Genomic DNA, 23,561 nt, shown 5'->3' on the forward strand with positions numbered 1-23,561 from the left:
ATACGCATTCCCGGAGGCCATGAGCGCCGAGCGGCTGGTCCGCTCGGCTCGGGAGCAGGTAAGAGCACTAGGAGACAAAAGGGACAACTGATAACATCATCCTCGAGACGCCTGTCGCCGACAAACAGTATGGCTGGCGGCCGGAGCGGACGGAGTATCGTACGGTGGAAACTTCCACCGTCATATCAGGGATATGCTCGGACGATTGAGGAATGACGTCAGACATGCTTTTCTGACACAACCCTACTGAGCTATGTTTGGGGAAGCGTGCTTGCGCCTCCCCGGGGTCCTATATAAGGACCCCAGACTTCGACGGAGGTATGCGATTCTCATCACTGTAGCCACAGTAGCATTGCTTCCCTTCTGCTTCATTGCCTGACTTGAGCGTCGGAGGGTCGTCGCCGGGAAACCCCTCCCAGCTCGTCTTCTTTGCAGGTCCGCCGGAGGTCTACACCATCATCAGAAGACAGCGGAGAGTGCCACGTCCCCAGCGTCCATCGACTCAGCGCTCGGACAGGATCATTGGTTATATTGCTTGTATTTTATGTAGATTTATATGAATAAATCTAATTCCAGAATTGAGTGTTGTCCTGGAATTGCTTTATATTTTATGTAGATTTTTCTCTTCCGTTTTGCAGACATTGAGTGTTGTCCTAGAATTCTAAAAATCCTTCTCTCATGTCCAGATATTAGAGCTATGCGAAATATTTATTCTCTGGTTACAGTTCATGCAGTATTTACTACAATTCTCTTTTTTTCTTATATTTTATATTTTCCTTTGATAAGTTTTGTTTAAATTTTCTCTTGCAGGTACGTAACTCGGGCAATTCGTGAGGCTTGAGATTTTGGATGCAAGGAGTGCACTTTGTTAGGTTGTAGATTGCCTTGCTAATGTGTATAAGTCATATGGAGAACAGTAATGAAAAATATGTGATTTATGATTTGATACTACTAAGTTTGATGAGTACAACTCATTTTGTATATTTTGTATATCTGTGGCTACAAGATGATTTATGGATGTTTATTTTGGATTTAATGTAGTAAATATTTAGTTTTGTATTGGTGATTTGCTTATATTAAAAACATATTTGTTGTTTGGTATTATCATGTTACAATATGAACATTAAAGATAACGGTTAGAAACGTTGTAAAAAATACGTAACCATAACGGAATTTTTTTTGTGAAAAGTGATAAAAGACAACGGTTTTATCCGTTGTGAAATATATTAAAAGTATATACTACAACAGTTTATAACTGTTATAAATTAATCAAAAACGAGTAAATATTATCTACCAAAACAGTTTATATCCGTTGTAAAAAAGGTCTACCATAACGATTTATATCTGTTGTCGAAATTATCTATCACAACAGTTTTAAAACGTTATCGTATAGGGAAAATTTTTTTTGAACATATAAACAACAACGGATAAAAATCGTTGTCGAATGTCTACAAAGACAATGGATTCAAAACCATTATCGTAAGACAATGCCTTTTACAACGCTGTCAGTTATAACGATTTTTTGACCATACGACAACGGATAATATCTGTTGTCATAGGCTATTTTTGTTGTAGTGCTTTGCAACTCAAGTGAGCTTTTTAAAAAGTATATATCGAGTAGGAATTCATGAGATTTGAGTTTATTATCCGACCAACAATAGTCACAAGTGCATTACCAACACTTTCTTTGAGAATACATATTTCTTGTGCATTATAATGATACAGACATGAATAGAAGCCTCGATAGGTCCACCCTTTCCATGCGTAATGTAATGCTAAAACATGTTAGCACAAGTGCATTACCAACAACCAGACACCTATGGCTCCAAAGCTTACTTTGCTTGATGTGTTATATTCTTCTGATTCGATCTTTTGTATTTAAATTCCTACCTATGGAAAATGAAGGTCTTTTAGTCTACAGTTTGACACATGGGGCTTCGAGCAACTACCTCTTTCTGTCCGAAGGCGAACTTGAAGATCTTTGTAGAACATGTGCATGGCTTGGTTGGTTTTACATGCGTGAGAAATGGACCTTTCGTCATGATATCTGCAAGACTGCAACTAAACCCAACTAATCATCAAACTCTGAATTGATGGCAGCCTAATTCGAGTTAGGTTTCTCAGGATGTTATAATCGTTCAACCAACTTCTTGTCCATGGTCACTGAAAAGCTGCGGGCCTTGGGACAACTGATAGGATCTGAACTCTGATCCTGCTTTTTAAATGAAGTTCCTGCTTGTTCAATTCTTCCACGCGTTCGGCTCTTTGTTGTTATTTGTCATGAGCTTGGCAAATTCATCATGACCAACCTGTAATCATCTATAAATTTTTTTTATTAGAATAAATAAAAAAATGTTAGATATTCTTAGATCAAGAAGAAAAATTCATTCTTTTAGTTTATCAAAATTGGACACGAACCATAGATACCTAAAACAAACCTGAAAAAGATGCTGCTGTTGTATCATTGTTCGGGGCACGCCTTCCTCTCTTGCACTTATTGCTGTATGAAAATAAAAATAATGGCTGTAAGTTGCATTGCCAAATTGATTGCCATGACGAATCTTTTCCCACGATCTGTCAGTGTAAACAACGATTAATAAGTTAGGTCAAGAATAACGAATAAGAGGATAAGATCGATTAATAAATATTTTTAAATTATGTTTTAAATTTATTTAATAGATGAATAAAAAAATGGATCGTCCCTACGTTATATATATATTGGGAAGCTTTAACTCACCGACACAGTTATATCTTTTTGTTACCATCGGGAAGGTTTCGCTCGCCCCACCGCAAAGCTTTACAGTGCCAGCCCATACGCCATTGTCGTTGAACCCACCAAACAAGCTCGCGATCTAATCCAACGATCATCGAGACTCAGCCGTAAAAGTAATGTGAATAATATTTTATCGAATTTAATTTACTCGGCGAGGTGTGTCATTTCAAACCCATGTGGCCTCGGCACAGGTTCAATAATTGGTTTTTTTACTTGTATCGAGTATTCAAATTTATTTTAAAATGATTGATCTGATTTTGTCAAAAAAAATATATCAACTAGGAAGTGCTCATTGAAGTCGTATATAAGACAGCCAATATTGTTAAGCTAAAAAATCTTCTGTAATACGTTCATGGAAGCCCTTTAACTAAGATCATCAAACTTGAAGATTAGTACGGACTACAGAGGGTGATCCTGTCCGAACGCTGAGTCGATAAACATTCGGCACGTGGCGCTCTTTCAGATGATGATATGGATCTCTGACCGGTCGTATGGAGCTCCGGCGAACCTGCAAGGAAGTCGAGCCGGGAAGGGGTTACTGGCGACGACCCTCCGACGCTCAAGTCAGGCAAGAGGAAAATAATGAAGTGGCTCCAAAGACGAAAGATCGCGTACCTCCAGTGAAGTCTGTGGGCTCTTATATAGAGTTCTAAGGAGGCTTGTGCACACCTATCGAGGCGTACACGTGTCCTTCACCATACCTTAGTATGAGCTTACCAGAGAAACATGTCAGACACCATACTGCTACAGTCCGAGCACCTCTCTGATGGGACAGCAGAACCTTCTGCCGTAAGATTCTGCGTATGGCTTGGTCGTCGAACATGCCTGTTGTCAGAAGATGTTCCCCAATGTCCCCTTGTCCTTGTCTCCTTTTTCCCCGAGCCGAGCGTCCATCAGTTCGGCAGGCACATTACTTCCGACCGGGCATAGGTATCGGTCCGACTGGAAGATTCCCGGTCGCGTGTTCGGCTGAAACAGTTCTTTCACAGTATTACCATTTTACGCCTCAGCCGAGCGGACTGCCCGCTCGGCCCGACGATCCTGTTCACCATGAGCGTCGGAAACCCGACTTCCCGTCGGGTCCTCTTCTCCAATCGGCTGGCCCTCAGACTGACCCTTTTAACTTTTGACCTCCACATATCATTGACTTCCCTCAAAAAAGGTCCCTTATCCTTACCGCCGGATCAGAGGGTATCTATTATAAAAGAAAAACAAGATTTTCTGAAAGTAATATTATATTTTAGGTGAAATCCAACATCATTGGATTCCGGATCTAAATACAAGAAAATGGCAATGAATACGTACCGGTAGTTAGGTACAACAGCCTACTGTACCCGAAAGTTTCTTCGACTCACTAATGCCGTTAGATCTCCTTTGTGACCATCAGGAAGCTTTAATTCGCTCGTCCAAGAGGATTGTTTTATAGTGCATGCTATTGTTGTTGAAGTCATTCCACCAAACAAGCTCGCGATCGCCGACCATACAACGATGACCGAGCAACAGCCGTACGCCGACCGCCGGTGAACTCCCCATATTGTCTTCCTCCCAAGCTTCGGGATGGGTCACCTCAACCCCTTCCTGTGCCTCGCGGCCCAGCTCTCCGCCCGCGACTGCCGCGTCTCCCTCTTGACCACCCATCCCACGGTCTCCACCGCGGAGGCCCGCCACGTCGACGCCTTCTTTGCCGCGTTCCCCGGCATCCGTCCCCTTGACCTCCACATCCCACTGTTCGACCCGTCCGAGCTCAACTCCACCGACCCCTTCTGCCTCCGCTTCGAATCCATCCGCCATTCGGCCCACTTGCTCCCGCGCGTTCTCGCCGATGCCTCGCCGCCAATTTCCACCGCGATCGTCGACATCTCGGTGGCGTCCTCCTACCTTCCCGCGGTCGCTGAAATGGGACTCCTCAGCTATGTCCTCTTCACCTCCTCCGCGCGCGATGTTCGCGCTCTGCACCTACTTTCCCACCTACCTCGCCACGAAGAACACTTTCGGCGTCGGCGACATCGACATCCCCGGGGCGGGGAGGGTGCCGAAGTCCAGCGTCCCCATGCTGCTGCGCGACCCAAACCAGCTCTTCGCGAAGCAATTCCTGGAGAACGGGCAAGCGCTCCCAAAAGCCAACGGCATTTTAGCGAACACCTTGCATGCGTGGGAGGCCGAAGCGCTAGCTGCGCTCAACGAGGGGAAAGTGGCCCCCGATATGCCCCCGGTGTTGGCGATCGGGCTGCTCCTACCGGCGATGAGCGTGGAAGGGGAGTCCGTCTCGGCGCCGCTCGCTTGGCTGGATCGGCAGCTGGACAAATCGATGGTGTACGTGAGCTTTGGGAACCGGACGGGGATGCCGACGGAGCAAATAAGGGAGTTAGGGATCGGGCTGGAGAGGAGCGGGTTGAGATTCCTGTGGGTGGTGAAGAGCAAGGTGGTGGATCGGGCGGAAGTGGAGGTGGGGTTGGAGGAGCTGCTGGGGGAGGAATACCTGGCTAAGATCAAGGACAAGGGGATGGTGGTGAAGGATTGGGTAGAGCAGGTGGAGATCCTGCGGCACCGGGTGGTGGGAGGCTTCTTGAGCCACTGCGGCTGGAACTCAGTGGTTGAGGTGGCACTGTACGGAGTGAGGATCCTGGGGTGGCTGATGGGCGGCGACCAGAGGGTGAACGCATCGGTGGTGGCGCGGGGCGGATTGGGGATTTGGGTGGAAGGGTGGAGCTGGCAGGTAGAAGAGGAGCCAATAAAGGAAGAGGAGATAAGCGAGCGGTTGAAGGATCTGATGGCCGTGGAGGGGCTGAGGGCGATGGGAGCCGCGGCGGCAGATGTTGGAGGAACCTCCTACCAAGTGCTAACGCGCTTCGTCGAGAGCTTAAAGCTTTAATTGGAATTGTAATGATCATTCTCTCAAGATTTACAACTCGATCGAAATCTGCACGATAATTCCTTCTTTACCAAAATCTCTCAAAAACAATCTCACGTCCAAGAATCTTATCGATTTGGTTAATTTCCTCGCGGCCGGACGAAGGCCATCACCGTGTACAACGTCTGCGTCGACGTGAGACCGAAGAGCAAAAACGCCGCTATCAATGCTGATACGATGCATGTTCGTGGGGTCGGTAAGATGATGTGATTATGAGTCAAGACCACCAAAGAGTCAGAAGTCAATCTAACCTGGAGGTTAAAAAGATCAGAAGTCAAGCCTCTGCGGGCGGTCAGAAATCAGGCTGACAAGGAGGTCAGAAGTCAAGCCTTCATGGCTGGTCCGAAATCAAGCTAACGTGGAAGTCAAGGAGGTCAAAAGTCAAGCCTCCGTGGCCGGTCAGAAATCAGGCTGACGAGGAGGTTAGAAGTCAAGCCTTCATGACTAATTCGAAATTAAGCTAACGTGGAAGTCAAGAAAGTCAAAAATCAAGCTTACGTGGACAGGGTCGAAGTCTCAACTGAGGGGACGGTCAAAAGATGAGATTATATGTCGAACAAGGACTAGCCCTGATAGTGGTTAAGGATCGGACCCACGGGCCAGGTCGGAAAGTGCTAGCCATGGACAACAGTAGATAGAAGCAAATCTGGATACAGACCTATCATGCAGGTCGGGACGCACAAACCATGGACAACAGTAAACAGTAAACAGGTCTGGACACAGACCTAGCGTGCAGGTCGGAACATACAAGCCAAGGATAACAAGTATACATGCAGATCTGGACACAGACCTAGTTTGCAAGTCGGGAAGTGCTAGCCATGGACAACAGTAGATAGAAGCAAGTCTGGATACAGACCCAGCGTGCAAGTCGGGACGCACAAACCATGGATAGCAGTAAACAGTAAACATGTCTAGACACAGACCTAGCGTGCAGGTCGGAACATACAAGCCAAGGATAACAAGTATATATGCAGGTCTGGACACAGACTTAGTTTGCAAGTCGGGAAGTGCCAGCCATGGACAACAGTAGATAGAAGCAAGTCTGGATACAGACCCAGCGTGCAGGTCGGGACGCACAAGCCATGGATAGCAGTAAACAGTAAACAGTAAACAGGTCTGGACACAGACCTAGCGAGCAGGTCGGGACGTACAAGCCATGGATAACAGTAAATAGTAAACAGGTCTGGACACATACCCAGTGTGCAGCTCGGGATGTACCAGCTAAGGATAACAGGTATATAGAAGTAGGTCAGGGTACAGATCTCGGAATATAGACTCGTCGGCTAGACACTACAGGACAAACAAACCAAGGAATCGTAACCACTTGTCAGAGAATGTCAGAGAATAATCAAGGTGTCAGGGAATATGCTAACAGTTGGGGCTCAATACGCCTTTGGTTTTGCCGCCAGCCTATTAAGAAGAGCCACGTGTCAATCACTGCCAGACAAAGCCTGATAGCCGACATTCCCTGACACCCGTCAGACCCAGAAACTTCGTTGCAGTATAAAAAGGGATGCCTTGTCCTTTATGTAGGTACACTCACTCATCATTTCTCACTAGTCTCTACTTTTCGTCCTTTCTCTGTGATTTCTAGGGAAAAAGTACCTGACTTGAACGTCAGAGGGCCTGACCCGGAGACTTTTTCCTGGTTTCCGGTCTCTAACGACTCGTGGACTCGTCTGAGTGTGCGCAGAGCAACAACGTCATGGTCCTGGTCATCTTTCTTCGTCAGCCGCCCGTGCAAACCTTTCCAGGGGGTACCCGGTAGATCCCACTCTTCAGCGACTTTCCGTCAACTCCCAACACACCAAGGCCCGCCTTCATCCGACTCAACTTCCGGACGGGATCAAACGCGAACGCCGACCACGGATTCCTGAAATAGTCGCGGGCCTCAAGATGGGCAGGCACTGATTCCACTGCCTTTTGTTGTGACTGTTCGCCTCCTCGAAGACGGAGGCCAGGTACCCGTTGCCGTCGTCGAGGAGCATCATCTTGATGAAGTCTCTGCTGCCGATGAAGGCGAGGTCGTCGTCGTAGGCAGCGCAGGCGCGACACTCGGAGACCTTGATGAGGTGAAGGTAGTCGACGAGCGCGTAGCTGGTGCTGCGGCCGAGGAATTTCTTGAGGCTGTGCCTCTTGATACGGTTCATGGGGAGGAGGCGGTCGACGTGGCGGTGGTAGGGGCCGAGGGAGACGACCTTGGGGTCATAGAGGTTGGCGTCGTCGTCGTCGCGGATGTGGTCGGGGACCCGGAAGATGGAGGCATGATCCGTGCGCCATGGCTCCCAGTTGGTCTCGGCGAGCTCTTGCTCGAGGGAGACGAGCCATTCTTCGTCCAAAGGGAGCCCAACTCTCTCCAACACAATGATCATTGCAGAGCTCATTCCGACCTCGATCTGCAAAGCTTCTCCGAGATTAATTTCAACTAGATTTAGAGGATGATTTGCCAATCATAGTGTTTCCCAAATTCTGCTTTAAATAGATCATGGAGTTATGGGCCGGAAAGAAGAAGATGAAAGTTGAGAATTGAGATATGAAGAATATGCGGGGTTGTGGAGAAGAAGTAAAATAAGATCCGAGTTGACTTAGGTAATCTAAAAATCGTCCTTATTTAGAAAAATTGAGATGAAAAATTAAGTTGATTAAAAAAAATAATTATTATGTGTAAATAATTGAGCCGGGTTAGATATTAAATTTATAAATTGAGTAAAAATTTAATCCGATAAATACGGAGAATTATTGGTTGAGATTTTATCTAGCCATTAGGTTAGGATTTTATCCATTTTACAGAAGAACTAGAATAACATGTAATTTTTAAATAGACTAAATAATAGATATTTCATTTCAACTAAATGATTATTTTATTATGATTAATTTCAATAAAAAAAGTCAATTGATGCAGATTTGATAGATTAGAATAGTCATTAAAATTGAGATGAGTGGAAAGCATTTTGATGACCTGTAAACAGTGATGAAGGAGTGCTCATAGAGTCATAGTCACTCTGTCTTTTGTTTTAGGGCATCTCCAAAAGCTGTTTGAGAGATTTGTAAAATAATAAGATTGAATAAAAAAATTTAAGTTATGGTAAAGGTGGGGTTTGAGTCTTTGAGATTTTATAATTTAAAAATAACAGTGGAAACTCAAATCTATTCGATGAAGTCTGTAATTAATAATAAAATAGTATTGCATATTTGACTGTTTTAAAGTAATTTAAAAATAAATTATTTTTAATAAAATAGTTAGTAATTATAAATATACAAATTTAATAAAATGATTGGCAAAGTATTATTTTGAAAATACAAATGATTATAATTAAATTAAAGTGCATAAATTAATAAAATATTAAATAATAATTATTAATTAAATTAAATTAATAATGATAAATTTATTAATTATAATTAAATTAAATATCATAATTAATTAAAATATCAAATAAAAATTATATAAAAATATTAAATAATAAATAAAGATGTATGATTAGTAATGTAATGTATCAAAAAAAATTGTAAAGATATTTTTTATTATGCAAAGAATAATATGTTTTATTATTTTTTATTCAACTTGTTTTCTTTATATTTTTGTGTTGGGGGAGCTGGGTAAAGTCGTTGTAAGAAGGGATTAGGTATTTAATTTTTTAAACTGATTAATTCTTAAAATAGTAAATTGAGAAGTATTGTTCTGGTAAAAAAAAAATTAAATATGTTGGCCCCTAGCGTCCCCATCAATTCGTCTCAGGGTCAACACGGAGGAGGTAAATCACGAACGGCTACTAGCCTTTGGAATCAATGGCAGAGCCAGTCAGGATCAATTACCTGGGCTGATCTCAAGATGTGGGTCACAAACATTGACATCGAGATCGCCAACGTCGTCATTGTAAGCTAGCGGCTGACGGCGACGCCGCCCCCCGGGCTAGTCGCCGACGTCGACATCGCCACCCAGGCTAATCCCTAATTTTTCTCATTTTTTCCCTTTCTTCCCTTGTAATTTTTGTTCTCACCGTCGTTGGCTACCCGGGCTATAGCCCGGGTAGCCATGAACTTGGCTCCGCCTTTGTTTGGAATAGTGACTAGTACATAAGAGAGGTATTTACCTCAGTTTTATCGAGATTCAAACTCCAAATCTCATGATGACAATACCTCATGCGTTAGTCACTAGATCCATTCGAGGAGACATAAAAGAGTAAATTGAGAAGTATTATTCTGGAAAAAAAAAATTGAATACGTTGGCCCCTAGCGTCCCCGTCAATCCGTCTCAGGGTCAACACGGAGGAGGTAAATCACGAATGACTACTAGCCTTTGGAATAGTGACTAGCACATAAGAGAGGTATTTATCTTGATTTTATCGAGATTCAAACTTCAGATCTTATGATGATAATATCTAATACGTTAGTCATTAGATTCATCCGAGGAGACGTAAAAGAGTTGTTTCACGTACTATAGACAGTTGGAGATCGAAAAATATAATATTTTTTTTAGAAATCATAGTCAAAGGCAAAGCCGTTCATTAATTTGTTTTATATTTAATATTTATTTGTATTGCATATTGTTAGATAGTAATAATTTGTGAATACATGATGGGAGCTGATTGGGTCGGGCCTGGGAAGAAAGGGATTGGGGCTCGATATGTGGACTTAAAAGAAGTTAAGCCCGGGAAACATAACATATTTGGGTCCGGAAATAAGAGGTACTCGGTAAATTGGGTTTGGAACCTTATGGTACTCCGCCTAAGAATTTATTAGAATCGGATTTGGAATCGCATAGTATTTAAGAGTCAACATTCGATTAATTTATCTATAGATTAATTGAATTAGTTAAAAATTAAATGAATCGAATTTTTTAATTGATTATTTCAATTAACATTGAATTAAATGAATTTATTTAAAAAATAGTAAAAAAATGTATATAAAATTAATATTAAATTAATCAAATGCTCATCATTAACAGTGATTGGCCTGTAATCTAGTACTCGGAATCAGTCTTTAGTTGTATAATGTTCGGCCTTAAAATCTAATACTAAGGGGTATTTAGTTGATGAATTTAGGAATAAAAAAATGGAATGATAGTAAAAGATTGTGTTTTAATTATGAATTTGAAAATAATAATTTTAAAATAATTTTTAAATTTATGAGAATCAATTAAACCTATATAATTAGATGAATTTTATTTTTATTTTTACTTCTATTATATTTTACTATTAAATTTATATTCATAATTATTTTCATCATTTAACAAAACATGACCTAAGAGTCGGGTTTGAAATCGTATAATGCTCGACTTTAAAATCCGGTGTTCGTAAAGCGAGTCCATAGCCAAATAGTACTTGGCTTCAGAGTCCAGTGCTTGAGAATTCAATTCGAAGACGAATGACGTCCAACGTGATAAATGGGGCTCGGGAAAAGAGATGTGAATTTTTGAAAGGAGATCAGGTGCAATAAGAATAGCATGACGACGAACGTTAATACTCGTTAATAACAAAGTATTACCATGAGAGGAGATTATGAGATCATTATTAAACAGATGGGTAATAATGGTAATCAACAGTTGTTGAAAAGAAAAATATTACGGGGTGTATTTAATCAAAAGATTGAATATTTTTTATTAATTTTTTATAATAAATTTTTATGGAGTTGATAGATTTTTTTATAGAATCTTATATAATTATAAAAAAAATTAATAGAGTTCTATAGGTTTTTTTTATAGGACTTCTATAAATATTTATAAATTTTACATAAACTTGTGGATTTAAGAGGGTGTATTCAATCTTAAAAAAACGTAGGCGGTCATGTTCTCGTATGATATTTATTTTCAAACAAAAACTAAAATATCTAATTAAATTTATTTTTTTAATAAAATAATAAATAGTAAACTTGTCTATAAAAAATGGTTTCAACTTTTTATACTTTTATTTTGGTTAAAAACAAAGAGAAGATAACGTCTCATTTAAAAACAAACTTTAATAATATAATTTTAAATCCAATAATATTATAATAATTTTAAATATTTTTATTTATAATTTTAATCCAAATTAACTTGAAATGTTGGTCAACCTTTAATTTGGTCAAACTTTCAATAAATTTTAAATTGATCAATTTGATTAGTAAAAAAAATTAATAATAATATTATTAATTTGATTAGTAATAATATTATTAAAATAAATATAAATATATAAAATTTATTTAGAAATTTTTAAAATTTAATAAATTTTATAAAATATTTTTAAGTTGAATTTCATTAGACTTTATTAAATTATCTATTAATGTTGAGACTTAATTTGATTTATTAATATATATTTTATATTAAATCTTATTGTCTCAAGTTTCTCTTCCCTTTACGCACAGTGCCATTGTTCAAATCGACTTCGACTTCGACTTGCTCGCAAGTAGTCGACGAAAGCATCACCGACCGCTTCAAATAATTTTTCTATTTGTTTTCCTCCTTTTTGGCGCACCACAGGCTTCATCGGATGACACTCATTGTTTTTCATCACGAGCAATCGGAGAAAAAATCTCCGCTTGGAGCCCACTGTCATGAGTCGTTACCGAAGAAAAGGCTGCAAGCGGTTGCTGTTCCGTTTTAGCCGTTCCGATCCATTCTTTTGCCGTTATAACGTCGGAGAACGATATTTCAGAGGACTCTCAGCTTCACATGAAATGCATGCTGAGAAGTTGATGCAGGCCACCAAGAGGTTGAACAATGATGAGGCCTTTAAGATCAAAGAAATAATTAAAATCGAAGAGTGGGAAGAGAAATGACTTATTTGTAAAAAATTAAAGCGATTTGAAGTTTATAGAAATCTAAGGATGAGAAGAAGACTTTTTATTTTATTTTTAAAATTATACCAAGTGTTTTGAAGAGCTCTTATTGGTTAAAATTTATATTCAAGGATTTCTAAAAGAATCCATAAAAATCTATTGAAACTTTGTATACCAACAGATTTTCATAAAGTTTTAAAAAGTCAAGTTTGAATACCATATGATTTTTTAAAACTCTATAAAAATCTAATTTAAATACCACTAGATTTCTATAAAGTTTATAAAAGTCTAGATTGAATACACCTAGGCTTTTAAAATCTACAAAAATCATTCAAAGTAATTAAAAGTCCAACATTAAATACACCCCCTTAATATCATAATGGACATCATTATGTGGTAAACACTATAAAAGAAAGGTGATAATTAAAAGACAATGTATGCTAATTAATTTCACAAGATCATCTTCTCTATTCTATTATTTTTCTATATTTTCTCTTTTAAAAATCTCATTTAAGCATTAAGGGATCATACAAGACTAACACCCTTCGACTATATGTTAACTTTTGGCAAGACACTTCTCTTATTAAGATGCGAAGGTTAATGTTGATGCAATCGGTCTCTTAGATTTTAATATTTGACAATATATCAATATCAAATCAGATTGATCAAGGGTTGATCCAAACATGATATGATATTTGGATGTGAGTGAAGTCTAGTTAGATCAAAATTAATTATATGACTAATAAGGAAAAGTCTAGTTAGGATAGATGACTAGTAGGTCTTAACTCATGGTTAGGTAAGGAAAATTCCTAACTAGAGGTTAGACAAGTAAGAAGTTTACTGAGTGATTAGTTCTAACTGGAGGTTATGCAAGAATAAGTCCAAACAGGTTAAAGGAAGATTGGATACTTGGCAAAGGAAATCTTAGGGAGTGAACTCTAGGTGGTGAAATCCTAAAGAGTGAATCTTAGGTGTTGAAGTCATGGAGGAAGTCCAAGCAAGAAGCCCAGTAGGTTGAGTAGACTTACAGAAGTGTAGTTTGATCCTAAGGAGGACCTTTAGGTGATAAAGTCGTGGAGGAATAAACTCCAAACAAAAGGGAAATCTAGTAAATTAGGTAGACTTACAGAATTAGGTTTGCATGCTTTGTTGTGTTTAAATGATATTTTGCAAGAACTTGGAGTAGAAAAAAAATAGAGATCAAGAGAAACGCAATCAGAAGCAGCCTGGATCAAGTCCAGGATGAACCAGACTAGATCCCGATGCTTGGATTGGTGTCGGGCACATCGACTGGTTCCAAGCAGATGGAAACATCCTAGGTGCCTAGCTTGGACATACTCTAGGCATCTGGACCGATTCCAAGCGCTTGTAAGGGCTCCAGGCGCCCGGAACATCTCTAGGTGCCTGGACTAGAGTTGATCGAGGAGGGATAAAACTTTGGCATATTCAGATAAACGCCAAGCTAGGGGTGCCTGGAAGGCCTTCAAGATGCCCAGAAAGGCTCTTTATAAGCAACCACAAGCAGAGGCTTTAACATCACTTCTTCCATCTTCTACTCTCTGTCTCTGGTATTCGATGAATGTACTATGAAGCTTGGCGACTGGGGAACCTCTAATAAGGGTGCGCTGTGCTTAGCACTCCCGGACCGGCCACTGTTGGAGCAATCTAAGTGCTCTAGGTTTTGATGTTTGGGCAAAAGTTTAAGTTAAGTTTATTGTTGTATTTGATATGCATTGTGAGTGTGCAAGATACAGGTACAACAAGGAAAGTCCAAGTGTGATGTTGGCAAAGGAGGAAAGTCCAAGGGTGAGTCTTGGCGGTATAACTCTAAGCATGTAGTCTTGGTAACATAAGTCCAAGTGTGGCTTGGGAATGGATGAACTCTTAGATGCGCAACCTCTTGGAAAAGGAAGACTCGATAACAATGACAAAGCATATGGAAGCTCTAGAAGACAAGACGTGAAGAATGGGGAGACATCCGAGGGACATGAGGCTGATGGAGGAGGCTAGAAGGCTAGGTCTAGGTCTAGGTTGTGCGAGCAAGGACGAGTGCATGAGAGACTGTATGCAAGGTAAATTCCAGATCACTGTAGCAGTTACTGTAGCGCTACTATAGCATAACTGTAACAATCGATTGATATTTTTATCAGTCGACTGGTATCGAGTCGTTGGCTTGTAACAGTCGAAATCCATGAAGGCCAATCGATTGATAAGTATAGCAGTCGATTGGCGGCAGAAACATTGCTTAGATGTTTCCATCCGAGCTCTATTTAATGGAGCTCGGGATGCCTGAGCAAGGTAACGAAATTAGTAGTAGTTAACCGTAATTAGAGTCTCCAAGTGCTCAAGTGATTTAGTGTGGTATTGTGCAAGTTGTGGTGATGTTTCTCCATCCATAAGGAGCTACGCGAGCTAGTCAAAAGTTCTGCGGAGAATCATCCACCGACAGATTGGGATCCACCTTATGGATAGTCGTGGAGTAGGAGCCCTAATTTCGGAACCACGTTACATAAATGTGTCATTGGATTTGTGTTTTTTTGTCTTTGTGTTGTTTAGGATTTAGCTTCCTTGTTAGTATTTGCTTTTATATTTTCATTGCGTACTAACAAGTGTATGAAGTGACGATTTGTGTGATCAACTATTCACCCCTTCTAGCCGGGCATCAAGGTCCCAACAAATGGTATCAGAGCTTGATCGCTCTTTGTTGGACTAATCGCCAAAGGAGCAACCGCTAGAGAAGAAGATGGAGTCAGAGGGACCTCTCGGATGGGACATCCAAATCCCACCTCCATATGACCGCGAAGCTTCGACTATTGAAAGTCATGCTTGGAGACGTGGTTCCAAATGGATTGGAACCATTGGATGGCATTGGAGGAGCCATTCAAGACTCCAATCGACAGGAAGGGAAAATGCCTCCGGCCTCGGTATTGAATCGAAGAGCAAAGGGAGCAATCAAAGGCAGACAAGGAGGTAACTAGAATTTTAATTGATTTATTACCTCCTAATGTGATATTGAATATAGGTGAGTACAAGAGTGCTCATGAGCTTTGGAGCAAGGTGATTGCACTCTATGAAGATACTACACAACTCCAAGGAGTGGAAGAACCCAAGGAGAAGGGTTCATTAGTTCAAGGGAAGGACTAATCAGATATTGACACGTGCTCAACATCTAAGGAGGAGAATGAAGATGAGGAGGTATCATCCACATTTTCAAAGGAGGAAGAAGTGGAACTGTCCACATCTTCAAGGGTTGATATTCGATTTTAAGCGGACTATTCTGTCGAGGATATCGCCGACGATTTGGAATTGGAGAGCGCTGACGATATTGAGTGTTACCTGCTTGTTGATTCTTTAAAGTGAAACAATTCTCAGTATCATGAGTATTAGTCAAATGGTATGTGCACTATCTTTGAGGAAAGTGTTGAGGAACCCCCACATGTTGTACGGCTTGAGGCCGATGCTCTGGGTGACGATGGTGCGGATCTGCCCGAGGTCCTTTAGGGGTTGGGTAGGTCCCCCTGGACGCACCACAGCTGGAGCCGGCGCAGAAGTATTAACATCTTTTTTGCGGGTAGCTTGAGCCTCCTCCACATTAATGAACTCCGAAGCCCGCTCGATTAATATATCAAAATTAGTAGGAGGATTCCTAACCAAATCCTTAAAAAAATCATTGTCATTAAGCATCTGAGAAAAGGGGCTTACTAAGATCTCCGTGGTGGCTGATGGAACATCGATAGCTACCCGGTTGAATCTCTTAATATAAGCCCTGATAGATTCTTTAGGGCCTTGCTTGATGGAAAAAAGACTTCATGGAGTTTTATGATATCTCGGATTGCTGGAAAAATGATGTAAGAATACCTTACGAAAATTCTTGAAGCTACGAATAGAATTTTCTGGCAGTCGCTTAAACCATCTTTGAGCTGCTCCTCTGAAAGTAGTAAGGAACATCCGGTATTTAACTCCATCGGTAAATTGTTAGAGGAGCGCCGCATACTCAAATTTAAGAAGATGATCCTCGGGATCAGTTGTTCTCGAGTATTCTCTGACATTTAAATTTTGATAATGTTTTGGCAACGATAATCTAATACTCATTGAGAGAATGGAGTGATAATTCTTTTAGGAAAACTGTCACTAGCTACCACCTTCCCCTTTCGTTTTTCCCTTACAAGGGTTTCTCCAGAAGATTCATGAAGGACTGCTCTTCGTCCTCCTTGTTCAAGAGGTATCCAGAAATAAGCTTTAGGATGTCGAGTGGGAGAGAGAGGAGCAGAGAACAAATGGGCCGGATCTCCTCCTCTAATCTCCCTCTCTCGGTGGTGAGAAGTTACAAACATCGTCGGAGGTGACACTATAGGTAATGTGCCACCTGTATTCACTTGTTGTTGTTGTTGCTACAGTATCTTTTATACTTTGACATCATTGATGAGCAACTCCAAATCATCTTGTGAGATAGTAATGGTGTTGGGTTTGCTAGCTTCTTCCATCTTCGTAGCTTCAGATCCAGGTGAATAGTTCTCACAGGCAGCGCTAAATTTGATCCTGTCTGAAATCTGTAAAGATGAGCATTGGTTTCGATGAATGACAATGACCTCCAATGAAGATAAACTCCGAAGATCCGAAGAAACTCCTCAACGCTCCTATGCATAGTTGGACGAGCCAATAAAGTGTTAGTGACCTAAGACCTGAGTGGGGATCCCTGTATAGGCCCTCCAACGTCCAAGTCAGTTCCTCTCATAAATGGAAGAAGAAGAAGAACAGTAACTGAAGTGAAATAGAGTTTAGATGCTAGAACTTGCGTACTTTGCCAACAGAGAGGATTCCCTTTTTTATACTACCTCACGTGATCTCCGTAGTCGTGAATTGGTCCCCAGTTCGTTAGGGTTTGTTAGGAGATGAAGTCATCTTCTATACTTCATGGAATACTTCTTTAAGAAATCTTTTCTGTACCCCAGATGAACTCATTTGTCGTTTATGACTTGTATTTAAAATGAGGACACATCATTATAATTGAAGAAGCTTCTAGAAGATATTTCCCACCAAATATTCTGTTAAGCATGTCTTGACCGGTCGTTCAAACCGACCGTATATTAGAAATGCCGCCTATTGAATATGTCTCGGTCGGTCGTTCAAGACAGTCATATATACTGCTAAGAATGCCTCCTGTTGAATATGTCTCGGCCGGTTGTTCAAGCCAGTCGTATATACTGTTAAGAATGCTTCTTGTTGAATATGTCTTGGCCGATCGTTCAAGCCGACCATATATACTGTTCAGAATACCTCTTGTTAAATATGTCTCAACCGGTTGTATATTAGGAATGTATTATAAGGCTAATTGACTTTACGCTTGGGCGGGCTTTGCCTGACCGAGCGTATATGAGCACATGAGTGCTTGCTTGACCTGCGATTGGTTCTTAACATCTTGAGAATCATGTGTAAGGCTAAAAGCCTTTATGCTCGAGCGGACTTTGTTCGTGTTAGTTAGAGCCCTAGAGCCAATCATTTGATGATTGTATGGACTCATTGTATCATATTCTTGTATATTAATAAAGGCATTTGTTTGGTTATTATACTTATTTGTATTAGTGCCAAATAGACTAAGTATAATAGCGTCCTTGAGTAGAAGGTTCATACCTATATCAATCGATTAGTTGAATCGATAGTGAGATGATATAGGGAACACTACTCTAAATCATTCCTAGTCGAGTATTAACATTCAGGGACAATGTTAATGTAATAAGACTAGCATGTAGGTCAACTCGATGACTTGATCTCACAAGTCATGGATATGGAGATATCAAGTTGACATATGGGTATGCATTGGAGAATGTATACTGAATGACCCGCCATGAGAAAGTATCATGGATCGTTATATGAGTGTCATATACTTTCTCATGTGGCTATTAGTATGACTATTAGTCCTTGGACCTGAAGTCACCATGGATCCCTACATAAAGAGTTATGTACTTTGGTTTCGTCAAACGTCACCCGTAACTGGGTGGACTATAAAGGCGATTACTGGGTATATAACGAATTATGTAGAGGGATATGAGTGATGTAGATGAGATCTATCCCTCCCATATGACGGGAGCGACATCGGTATTCTTGATAGAGTGAGACCACTAAGTGCATGGCCATGCCCAAATGAGTCAACATTAGATGTTGAGCTCATTTGATCGAGTGAGTCTACTCGGAGATCAAGATTTAGATTGATTAGAGGATGACACGGTCTATGCCTCATATTGATCAATCTAAATGCCTAGGATAGAAGGACAATGCCACATATTGTGAGGAGTCACAATTAGTAGTCACAAGGTGATGTCGGATCTCGACATTCTTGTAACTTGGGTAGTAATGATGTGTTGCTAGATACCGCTCATTACTTATGCTCCTAAATGGGTTTAGGGCATTGCCAACGTTACAAAAGAACCTATAGGGTCACACACTTAGGACAATTAGATGGAGATTAGGTTCATATGATGAACCAAGAGGATTAGATTCATTTGATGAATCAAATTGGATTAAGAGTAATCCTAATTGGGCTAACTTGAGTTCGACTCAAGTTGATTCATGTGTTCAATGAGTCTAATTTAGATTTTGACTCATTGAATCAATTTAATTAAATGAATTAGATTCATTATATTAAGTTGGCTTGAATCAAATGGTTAGATTAGATCAACCATGGAAGAGATTGAGTCAAGTTTGACTTGACTTAAGAAGGAAGACCAAAGGTTAATTTTGACTTGACCTTTTGCCACCTCATTGGTGAGTTGGCATTAGGTGGACCAATGATGATACTCCACATCATCATGGGTGCCACCTCATGGAAGTTACAAAGTCATTCTCTTTAATGGTTTCATATTAATTACAATTAATGCAATTAATTTGGGAGTTTTTCACCATTGAGCTTGGCCGGCCACTTTGTGTTTGATTGTGATTTCAATTTTCATTCAAGTGGTGTATCTTCTTCTTCCTCCTCTTGAAGCTCTTCCTCTCCCTCTCCTCCTTGCCTTGGCCGAATCTTACCAAGGTGCTAGCACACCTTTGCGTAAAGTTTTCTCCACCTACGTGTCCGTGTGGATACTTCTAGAGGACCGACGCTTGACGGTCTAGAGATCCGGCAACTCCTTGGACGAGCGGGAACGCGAAAGGCACGCAACAAGGGTAAAGTTCTTAACATGTAGATCTAGGAGTAGATCCAAAAGAGTTTTTCAAACTCGTACTCGTATTTATCGTTCGGTTTTCCTTGCACGGATCCGTTGGCCTTGGGTGATTCGGGGTTTCCGCGACGCGAAAAGCGGTTTTCGCGGCCCGAAAAACCCAACAGTGGTATCAGAGCCACGTGCAAGGCTTGTACGAGTTTGTTTTTGGTTTTATGAAAACTAAATTTTCTGTAATTTTCAGTAAAATTATGATTTTCGAGTTTTTATAGGTAATTTTTCCGTAGAAGCGAAGCACAAGTGTCTCGGCACTTGTAGGCTTCGGCTACAGGAAAGATTTTTCCAAAACGGCTTCGTTTCGCCCTAAAATTTTTGGGGACAGCGGGCTTGGGTGCCATTAGATCGCTTAGGAGCAACTCGCGATGGTTAGATCGCGGGTAGGGGTACTGCCCCTAACCTCGCAAGGGGATTTGCTCCGCGGTTGCACCCGAAATCGCTAAAAACGAACCCGCCGGGAAGATTTTTCCGAAACGGCAATGTCTCGCCCCAAATCATTTTGGGACAGCGGGTTTAGGCGCTGTTGGATCGCAAAGGAACCCTCGTGATGGTTAGATCGCGGGTAGGGGCGCTGCCCCTGGCCCCGCAAGGGGATCCGTTCCGCGATTGCGCCTGAAACCGCTAAACGGGTCCGCCGGGAAATTTTACTTGTAAAAATTGTAAAAATTAATTTTAAAATTACAAAAAATTATGAAAAATATATAATTTTGAATTATATATTAATTTTGTGATAGTCATGGCCCAAAAACCCAATATGATTGGATTGTGTTGTAATTCATAATACGGCCTGCGTTTGTGAGTGTTGTATTATATTCGCGACCTGCGCATTGTGCCTTCTCTTATATTCTTGTTGTAAATTAGATTTAGACTCGAATGTAACTCGAGTTTCAAATTGTAATGTACAAATTGGAGCGGTGGAGGGTCCACACGAGACGGAGTTCCGAGGCGGGCACGAGCAACACAAGGTGGTCAAAGGGAGGAGCTTGGAGAAGCTGTTGACCCTAGGTTGACCAATCGATCTTCTCATTGGCTTGAGAAGATTGTAGTAGGGCCATGACTAAATCACAAATAGATTAATTAATTGCTTGTGTATGTGATGCATATTTAATAAGTAGTTAATTAATTAGTGCCTTACGATTAGATTAGATCTAAGTCGTGCACATGATGCACCCTTGCGATTAGATTAGATCTAAGTCGTGCACAAGATGCATCCTTTTCGATTAGATTAGATCTCAATCGACTCAACTCTAATGCCTAACCGTGTCGTGATACCTATCACTACCTCGATCACATGTATTGTTGAATCTGCCAAAGCAGAGCAATACATATTATCTTGGTAGGGTACGGAGGGACAATCTTGGTCCCGCCTATCAACGCATGGGTGAATACAAACTCAATTAGATTGAGTATTCCTAGTTACTCGGTTGGATCGAGTCAACTATAGGCATTCTTCCAATAGTTGGAAAGGTAGGACAAAATCACGTTTATATTAACTCTCGGGCGTATTAGCCAAAGCTAACTCGAGTTTTAATATAAATATGGATCTTGATCCTATAAACAAGAGTTGCATAGAGATGTAATTGGTAATCGTTACCTACCGATCATACTAAGCCTTGGGCGTATTAGCCAAAGCTAACTCAAGGGTTAGTATGATGTGGATCTTGTCCCACATGAATTATAGTATTCAGTGGGAGCATCATTTAGTTAAAGGCCTAATTAAATGATTTTAAAAGAATATGATATTTATTTCTACAAATTTTGTGTTGTAGATAACCATGACGTCGAACACGAATTTCTTCTCCCTGCGATCAGTCCTTGAGAAGGACAAGCTCAACGGAGCGAATTTCCTGGACTGGTACAGGAACTTGAGAATAGTTCTCACCCAGGAACATAAACTGTACGTTCTGGAGCAGCCCATTCCGGAGGCTCCTCCTGCCAATGCCCCGTGAGCAGACAAAGATGCTTACAAGAAGCATCAAGATGACGCATTAGATGTGTCCTGTCTAATGCTCGCGACCATGAACTCTGAGCTTCAGAAGCAACACGAGTTGATGTGCGCTTACGATATGGTTGAGCATCTTCGCCAACTATATCAGGGACAAGCGAGGCATGAGAGATTTGAGATCTCTAAGGCACTATTTCAGTGCAAGATGTCAGACGGGGCTCCCGTAGGTCCTTATGTACTCAAGATGATTGGGTACATAGAGAACCTACAAAGACTGGGGTTCCCACTTGGACAAGAGCTGGCCACTGACTTGATCTTGCAGTCCTTGCCGGATAGCTATAGTCAATTCGTTCTCAACTATAACATGAACGAGATTGACAAGTCACTGCCCGAGCTACTTAGTATGTTACGAACTGCTGAGATTAACCTTAAGAAGGTTAAGCCCATTCTGATGGTCCAGAAGCACAAGGGCAAGGGCAAGCCCAAAGGTAAGGGAAAGTCCCAAACCAAGGACAAAGGCAAGGCACTGAAGCCTAAAGGAGGGGTCACCAAGGATGCTACCTGCTTCCACTACGGTCAGACTGGGCACTGGAAGAGGAACTGCAAGGTATACTTGGAGGATCTTAAGAAGAAGCGAAGTGAGACTTCCACTTCAGGTATATATGTTATAGAAGTCAATCTATCTATTTCTACATCATGAGTATTAGATACTGGATGTGCTTCTCACATTTGTACTGATGTACAGGCGCTGAGAAATAGCAGAGCATTGGCAAAGGGCGAGGTGGACCTACGAGTAGGCAATGGAGCACGGGTTGCAATTGTTGCTGTAGCTATCTCTGCCCTCCGGGCTTGTACTAGATTTAGATGATTGTTGTTATGTGCCTGCTCTTACTAAGAACATAGTTTCAATTTCTTGTTTAGACAAGAAAGGATACTCTTTTATAATAAAAGACAAATATTGTTCTGTTTATTTAAAAGATATGTTCTATTGTAGTGCACCACTAATAAACGGACTCTATATTCTAGACCTTGAGAGCCCTATCTATAACATTAGTACCAAGAGGTTCAAGTCAAATGACATGAACCAAACCTACCTCTGGCACTGTCGCTTAGGTCATATAAATGACAAGCGCTTATCCCAGCTCCATAAGGATGGTTTGCTGGACTCATTTGATTTTGAATCATATGAGATATGCGAGTCATGCCTACGAGGCAAGATGACCAAGACGCCCTTTAGTGGGCATAGCGAGAGAGCAACTGATTTGTTAGGACTCATACATAGTGATGTATGTGGCCCTTTCAATGTTGCTGCTAGAGGCGGTTATAGGTACTTCATCACATTTACTGATGATTTCAGTAGATACGGTTATGTGTATTTGATGACACATAAGTCTGAATCCTTTGAAAAGTTCAAAGAATTCAAGAATGAAGTACAGAACCAGCTTGGCAAGAGTATTAAGGTACTTCGATCAGATCGAGGTGGTGAATACTTAAGCCATGAGTTTCGTGACTACTTAGCTGAGTGTGGGATTTTATCTCAACTCACTCCTCCTGGAACACCACAGTGGAATGGTGTATCCGAAAGGAGGAATCGTACTCTATTAGATATGGTACGATCTATGATGAGTCACACAGATCTTCCGACATATCTATGGGGATATGCTCTAGACACGGCAGCTTTCATTCTCAACCGAGTTCCATCCAAGGCCGTGATAAAGACACCATATAGGATATGGACTGGGAGAGATGCCCAGGTGTCTTTCATGAGGATTTGGGGTTGTGAGGCTTACGTTCGACGTCAAGTCTCAGACAAATTAGGACCAAAATCCGACAAGTGTTATTTTATTGGATATCCCAAGGAAACTAAGGGATATTACTTCTACATTCTCAGTCAGCACAAGGTAGTTGTGGCAAAGACTGGGGTCTTTCTAGAAAGGGACTTTGTTTCTAGAAAGACTAGTGGGA

At 41.0% G+C, this 23,561-nt stretch overlaps 1 pseudogene; it reads left to right on the forward strand.

Annotated features, from left to right (window-relative positions):
- Nucleotides 1–4,303: 4,303 nt before the first annotated feature.
- LOC121991556 lies at nucleotides 4,304–5,708 on the forward strand (annotated as a pseudogene).
- Nucleotides 5,709–23,561: the final 17,853 nt, after the last annotated feature.

The sequence above is a fragment of the Zingiber officinale genome, chromosome 6B (genome assembly GCF_018446385.1).
Source record: "Zingiber officinale cultivar Zhangliang chromosome 6B, Zo_v1.1, whole genome shotgun sequence".
In the NCBI taxonomy this organism is placed as follows: domain Eukaryota; kingdom Viridiplantae; phylum Streptophyta; class Magnoliopsida; order Zingiberales; family Zingiberaceae; genus Zingiber; species Zingiber officinale.